The sequence below is a fragment of the Octodon degus genome, unplaced genomic scaffold (assembly GCF_000260255.1).
Source record: "Octodon degus isolate 3935 unplaced genomic scaffold, OctDeg1.0 scaffold00032, whole genome shotgun sequence".
Taxonomy (NCBI): Eukaryota; Metazoa; Chordata; class Mammalia; order Rodentia; family Octodontidae; genus Octodon; species Octodon degus.
The window spans coordinates 3665-9901 of record NW_004524608.1 but is presented as its reverse complement, the minus strand read 5'-3'; the positions used below and the strand labels follow the sequence as shown (position 1 = coordinate 9901).

The 6237-nt window shown below is 34.5% G+C and overlaps 1 non-coding gene across 1 annotated transcript; it reads right to left on the bottom strand.

Annotated features, from left to right (window-relative positions):
• Window positions 1–3063: 3063 nt before the first annotated feature.
• On the bottom strand, window positions 3064–3166 carry LOC111816454. The gene has a single exon (XR_002820848.1). It is a non-coding gene; the product is annotated as a U6 spliceosomal RNA (small nuclear RNA).
• Between the last annotated feature and the right edge of the window lie 3071 nt (window positions 3167–6237).

The window sequence follows — 6237 nt, the reverse complement described above, 5'->3', positions numbered from 1 at the left end:
TGTGATAAAATTAGGATGGTATTGGCAACAAAATAGACCTGAGGATCAATGGAATAGATTAGAAGATGCAGAAGCACTACACACACACACTCAGCCAGCTTATCTTCGACAAAGGGGCCAAACGTTCTTACTGGAAGAAAAATAGCCTCTTTAACAAATGGTGTTGGAAAAACTGGCTCTCTACATGCCAAAAACTAAAACTTGATCCAGGTCTATCACCATGCATTAATGTAAAATCAAAATGGATTAAAGATCTAAACATTAAAGCAGAAACACTATATGTACTGGAAGAGACAGTAGGAGGAACTCTTGAAGACATAGGGTAAGGAAACAGTTCATGAACAAAAATCAAACTGCATGGGTAATTCTTGAAAGAATTAACAACTGGGACCTCCTCTTATTGAGAAGTTTTTGCACGTCAAAAGAAATTACCTACAGGGTGAAAAGGCAACCTACAAATTGGGAAATTAGCTGACAAGCACTTAGACAAAAGTCTTCTCTCTAGAATTTATAAAGAACCAAAAAACACTAGAGCTCTAAAATTTAAAGACTCAATCCAGAAATGGGCATCCAGGATGAACACACACTACTCAGAGGAAGAAATTCTTGAAGTTAATAAATACAAGAAAAAATGCTTCACATCACTAGGCATCGTGAAATGCAAACTAAAACAACACTGATATGTCATGTCACCCAAGAAAGAAAGGTTATCATAAAGAAATCAAGCAAGAACAAATATTGGAGAGGCTGTGGGGAAAAGGAACCTTTCTCTGTTGCTGGTGGGAATGCAGACTGGTGCAACCATTATGGAAATCAGTGTGGAGATTCCTTAAAAAACTAGGACTGGAAATCCCACTCAAGCCAGCTATCCCCCTACTGGATATTTTCCCAAAAGAAATGAAAAAATATCATATCATACTGATATATGTGCACCTGTGTTTATAGCAGCACAATTTGTGTTAGCCAGATCTTGGAAGCAGCCAAAATGCCTGTCATCTGAGCAATGGATAAAAAGGGTGTGGTATTTTTATACAATAGAGTATTACTCAACTATAAAGAACGAAAAACTTGAAGCCTTCATATATAAGTGAATGCAACTTGAAGATGTACTCATAAGTTAAATAAACCGGACCCACATTTGTAAATATTGAATAGTCTCCCTAGCATAAGAACTCAAAAGAAAAAATAAAAATTGAAAGGTATAACACAACTAAATAGAAGGTGAGAACTTAAGGATTAAACAATGAAGAGAGCATAAGGAAAAAAGCCCAGAAATATGGCAGGGGTAAAACCATACATTTAAATAGACAAAATGGTTAAGGCAATGGTCCCAAGAAACTCCATCAGATTTTTGAAAATAGCAATTAATTGGTAGCATTCTCACCCTGACTAAATATATATGTTGATACCTGTGTACTAAGCAACTGCGTTGAGGATAGCAATGTTTAATACTAGGGCCATGCGTGGAATGCCTGCCATTCTGGTCTTCTAAATGCATGCTGCTTCTAATGTCATATCAATCACTGATATGCTCTCTCTCAAGTAAATGTTTAAAGAAAAAGGTAATAAAAAAACAAGAAGCAAGGAAAAAAAGTCATAGGACTGTTATGCTACAATGTTGTAGCATAGGTTAGATTTCTAAGTTTCTGTATAAAATTATGAAATTGTTTATTTTTATTTTTGTATTATTTTTATTTTTTAATTTTTACTTCTTTTTCATGTTCTATAGGGATTTAAAATTTAGCTTATCAACAATTTTTTGGAAAATACCTATTCCATGTTGTGTCTAAGGTATCTGATATTCAGATAGTCATGTTAAGCTCAATTGACTGCGTTGTAGGGTAATAATATCATTAAGCTTCTCTGCTGGAGGGTTAACCACTCAAGTTAGCAGACCAAAAAATTAGAGAAAAAGAAGGGCTGCAAGGACAGCCAACATTTTGGCCCTAGCCTTTCAATGTCAGTGAGGACTCAGGACATATGAAAACTTGTACTGTAACATCTTGTAACTCAGTGGTGTCTTGAATTTTCTGATCAAGGAGATTATGAGGCCACAGAGGAAGGTGATCAATGATGTAGAGTGTGCCTAAGGAGAGTCACATGGAGAGAAAACATTCTCTCAGGCTGTCACAGAGAGCAAATTGGTCAAGTAATGGCCGTGATTAATCCAGGTGGCTGACACTGACAAAAGATCCCTGAACTGTTGTACAGGATTTCAGTATAAATCCTGAGAGGACTTAACTGACCTTGTCAGATATAAAAGTTACATTTCTTATTATAGGTCTTGCTTTATCTTGGTCTTAACCATCCAGCACAAAAGTACAAACACGAGGTATAAAATATAAAGCCATATTAATATGCTGAGCTGTAAAGGCTCAAGGAAACAGCTTTTGACAATGTCAGTCCTGAGGATAACCCACTACTATTACAGACTACTGGACTATGTTGGATTATTTTGCTGAATTCACACACCTACAATATTTGAATGGCAATGGAATACCGATTTCTGACAAAACCAAACAAAAAAGGGGGATACAAATGAAGCGTCATTTTGTAGTGAAGAAAATATATATCTGTATACACAAAATAGTTAGGATAGATATACAGTTACATTCTTTTAGTTCAATGAGAAGAAAGATTTGTATTAATAGTGTTTAGACAAGATATCATGTCTGCATCTTGTACTATGAATAACTACTACAAAGACCACAATATGCAATGTATTAATTATTGTAACTGTCCTAGTAACCTGTTTATAAACTGTCCTATTGCTATTTATTTCTCAATAAAATTAATTAAAAATAGAAAAACAAAAAATATTTTAAAAAATACAGTGATACATATGTTGCAGATTTTCAAAAATATTAGCTCATTAACAATGGTTATTATAGTTTTATAACAAATTTTTATCATCAGATCTGCTTCTCAAATTGCCAGAAATAGTTATGCAAGATTGGACAAATTATTGATTATTAATATTTGATTTCAATCAACCTTAATTTTTATCTTATCTTTTTGATTTTAAAGTTTATTTTATAGAGTATCATAACAATTAATAAGAAATAAAATACATAATGCCTCACAAATTTACATGTCATCCTTGCACAAGGCCATTGTAATCTTTTCTGTATTATTATAATTGTTATAATTTCAGTATATTGGCTGCCAAAGCTAGCACAAGAAACACATTTAACTCACAAGGAAATTAGTAGACTAAACAACAAGGGATGGAAAATAATGCTCCATGGATAGGAATCCAGAAAATAAGTAGGGGTAGTTATTGTGGATGCCTACTACGTCAACTTCAAATCAAAACTGATTAAAAGAGATAAAGAATGTCATTAATACTTTTTAGTGGAAAGCTGCAAAAGGAAGAGAAAACAATTATAAATATATATGCACATAAATTTAGGAGCACCCAAGTATAGAAGACAAATTTTAATAGAAATAAAAAAAATTAAATGAGCAATAACAATTGTACTGGGAGACTTAAACACCATATTGACACAAAGGTCTAGATCAACTAAGCAAAAAAGTCAACAAAGAAATGGCAGAACCAAACCAAACTTGTGAAGAAATGGACTTAGTGGATCTTTACAAAGTCAGAATACACATTTTTGTCAGCTGCACATGGACTGTTTTCCAAAATTGACCACATACTACCATATACAGCATACTTAAGAAGATGCAAAGGAATGAAAATTATACCATGCATATTAACTGACAACAGTGCAATGAAAATGGAAATAATTGGCAAAAGAAAGTGCAAAAATCCCATAAACACATAGAAACACATACCCCACGGAACAATAAATGAGTCACAGAGAAAATTAAAGAAGAAATTAAACAATATTTACAAGCAAACAAAACTGCTGACACAACTTAATGGAACTTGTAGGATTCAATGAAAGCTGTCTGATGATGAAAATTTATAGCAATCAATTCTCACACCAGAAAAACAGAATGATTCCAAATAAACAATCTTATGCTATCCCTCAAGCTAGATAAAAGAGCAAATCAAGCCCAAAGCCTAAAGAAATGAGGAAATTTATAAAGATCATAGCAGAAATAAATATATTGGAGAAGAAAAAACAATTCAAAGAGTTAATGAGTCAAAGAGTTTTTCTTGGGAAAAAATAAATTAAACTGATAAACCAATAGCCAGATTTATTAGAAAAAGGAATGAAGAAATTCATATTCTCTCAATAAGGAAAGAAAAGAGGAAATCATTAAAGACTCTATAGTAATTTAGAAGATCAGCAATACCTATTTCCAAAATCTTTATTCTCACAGGATGGAAAACACAGGAGAAATAGACAGATTCCTAGATACACATGAATTTCCAAACCTGAATCAAAAAGACACAAAAATTGTGAATAACCAAATACCAGTGAACGAAATTTAAAACATAATAAAAAGAACCCACCAACAAAGAAAAGCCCATGTTCTGATGGATTCACGTCTGAATTCTATAAGAAATTTAGGGAGGATGTAATGCTAATCTTCTCAAGCTCTTCAATGAAATTGAAAAGGAAGCAGTTCTCCCAACCTTATCCATGGAGGTCATTATTACCCTGATTAAAAAAACCAGAGAAAGAACCAACTGAAAAAGAGAACTACAGGCCAATCTCCCAATGAACATTGATACAAAAATCCTCAATAAAATACTAGCAAAGAGAAAGTAGCAAAATATCAGGAAAATTATACATCATGATCAAGTGGAATTCATTTCAGTAGTGTGGGGATGGTTCAATACATACAAATCCACAAATGGAATACACTACATCAAAAGAGCCAAAGGAAAAAAATCACATCATCATCTCAATAAATGCGGAAAAAACTTTTGGAAAAGTCCAAAGCACATTCATGATTAAAAAAAAAAAAAACTACAGAAAATCAGAATTGATGGTTTTCACTTCAGTCTGACAACAGCTCTCTATGACAAACCAACAGCCAACGTCATAACAAATGGGCAAAAACTGAAAGCCTTCACTTTAAAATCAGGAACAAAATGAGAATGCCCACTGTGACCACTCCTATTCAACATAGTTCTGGAAACATTAGCCAGAACAGTTACATGAGAGAAAGAAATAAAAGAATAATGATTGGAAAGGAAGTAGGGAAAATATAATTATTTGCAGATGACATGATACTCTACATTGAAGACCCCAAAAACTCCACCAAGATACTTGTAGATTTAATAGTCAAATTCAGTAACATCGCAGGCTACACAATTGACACTGAAGGTCAATAACATTTCTCTGCAAAAGCAATGAACCTTCAAGAAAGAAATTAGGAAACCATGCCTTTCACAATAACATCCAAAAAAATGAAATACTTAGAAAGCAACCTCACAAAGGTAGTAGAAGATTCATACAATGAAAATTATGGTACTCTGCAAAAGAGATCAAAGAAGATTGCAGAAAATAGGAAGATATTCCTTGATTCTTATGGGATGTACCAACATTGTGAAAATGGTGGTACTCCCAAAATTGTTATACAGAGCCGTGCAATCTTGATTAAAATACCATTGATACGCTGCAGTGATATAAACCAAAGCCTGCTGTCCCTAGGCAGCAAAGAACAAGCAACAGGGCCCATGGATGAATGCTATCTTCCCTGGTAATTCTGGCAAGCTGGAATACAAGGTCACTGCAAGCTGTAAATGGCAGCAGTTTCCTGGAGCCAACCTCTCCTTGTACTGTCACGTGAGATGTTACTGACTAGTCTTGCATAAACTTAGGGTCTGATGAATGCCAAAACGCAAAATAGTAGTTTTCACAGAAATTAATTATGCACATTCCTTAGTCTTTGTTGTTGTTGTTGTTATTGTTTTACTTAGTACAGGGTCTACAGGGTCTCACTACACAGATGAGACTCATAGTGATCCTCCTGTTTTCAACCTCTGAAATGCTGGGATTACAGGCACCAGCCACAACACCCAGTCTCAATCACCACCTCAGTATAACTTAAGGGCAAGGCTGGCATGGCACACTGGGGATCGAACCCTGGCCACTGCACTCTGCCTAAGCAGGTACTTTAGTCCACTGAAGTATCTGGCCAGCCCTCTTAGCCTTCTTTTAGCCCTCAATAAATGCGAGAAGTTTTGGTGGCTCAAGACTCACTCAGAGTGAGACAAAGCTCATGAGTCTTCTATAGCTACATTAATCCAGTCTTCTCATCATTTCTTTTGGCTCCAACTGAAGAAATACAATATACCTCACAGATCTAGAGAAC